This window comes from Lupinus angustifolius, chromosome LG15 (assembly GCF_001865875.1).
Source record: "Lupinus angustifolius cultivar Tanjil chromosome LG15, LupAngTanjil_v1.0, whole genome shotgun sequence".
Taxonomy (NCBI): domain Eukaryota; kingdom Viridiplantae; phylum Streptophyta; class Magnoliopsida; order Fabales; family Fabaceae; genus Lupinus; species Lupinus angustifolius.
Window position 1 is genome coordinate 19,232,422 of NC_032023.1, and position 1,592 is coordinate 19,234,013.

General features: G+C 48.9%; 1 protein-coding gene across 1 annotated transcript in view; it reads left to right on the forward strand.

The window, feature by feature from the left end:
- The window catches only part of LOC109327807 (polyadenylate-binding protein-interacting protein 5), a 16,579-nt gene that overhangs the window by 12,296 nt on the left and 2,691 nt on the right, over positions 1-1,592 (forward strand). The gene's annotated exons all lie outside the window — the stretch shown is intronic.

The window sequence follows — 1,592 nt, forward strand, 5'->3', positions numbered from 1 at the left end:
GGACGAGAATGAGGATGAGGATGAGGATAAGGAGGAGGACGAGAATGAGGATGAGGATAGGATGAGGAGGAGGATGAGGATGAGCATGAGGATGAGGATGAGGACGAGGATAAGGAGGAGGATAAGGAGGAGGATGAGCATGAGGATGAGGATGAGCATGAGGACGAGGATAAGGAGGAGGATGAGGATGAGGACGAGGAGGAGGCTATGAGGAGGAGGATGAGGATGAGGAAGAGGATGAGGATAAGGAAGAGGAAAGGATGAGGACGAGAATGAGAATGAGGATAGGATGAGGATGAGGATAGGATGAGGATGAGGATAGGATGAGGACGAGGATGAGGATGAAGAAGAGGATGAGGATAGGATGAGGACGAGGATGAGGATGAAGAAGAGGATGAGGATAGGATGAGGACGAGGATGAGGATGAAGAAGAGGATGAGGATAGGATGAGGACGAGGATGAGGATGAAGAAGAGGATGAGGATAGGATGAGGACGAGGATGAGGATGAAGAAGAGGATGAGGATAGGATGAGGACGAGGATGAGGATGAAGAAGAGGATGAGGATAGGATGAGGACGAGGATGAGGATGAAGAAGAGGATGAGGATAGGATGAGGACGAGGATGAGGATGAAGAAGAGGATGAGGATAGGATGAGGACGAGGATGAGGATGAAGAAGAGGATGAGGATAGGATGAGGACGAGGATGAGGATGAAGAAGAGGATGAGGATAGGATGAGGACGAGGATGAGGATGAAGAAGAGGATGAGGATAGGATGAGGACGAGGATGAGGATGAAGAAGAGGATGAGGATAGGATGAGGACGAGGATGAGGATGAAGAAGAGGATGAGGATAGGATGAGGACGAGGATGAGGATGAAGAAGAGGATGAGGATAGGATGAGGACGAGGATGAGGATGAAGAAGAGGATGAGGATAGGATGAGGATGGGATGAGGATGAGAATACGATGAGGATGAGGAAGTGGATTAGGATGAGGAGGATGATGATGATGACGATAGGATGAGTACGAGGATGAGGATGAAGAAGAGGATGACGATAGGATGAGGACGAGAATGAGGATGAGGATAGGATGAGGACGAGAATGAGGATGAGGATAGGATGAGGAATAGAATGAGGATGAGGAAGTGGATGTGGATAGGATGAGGATGAGAATGTGGATGACGAGAAGGATAGGATGAGGAGTGGGATGAGGATGAGGAAGAGGACGAGAATGAGGAAGAGGATATGATGAGGAAGAGGAAGAGGATGGGGACGAGGATAGAATGAGGACGAGAATGTGGATGAGGATAGGATGAGGAGGAGGATGAGGATAGGCTAAGGATGAGGATAGGATGAGGACGAGGATGAGAATAAGATGAGGACGAGGATGAGGATAGGATGAGGACGAGGATGAGGATAGGATGAGGATCGGATGAGGATGAGGATGAGGACGAAGATGAGGATAGGGTGAGGACGAGGATGAGAATAGGATGAGGATGAGGATAGGACCGGATGAGGATCAGAATAGGATGAGGATGAGGATGAGGATGAGGATAGGAGGAGGATGAGAATGAGGATAGCATGAAGAGGAGG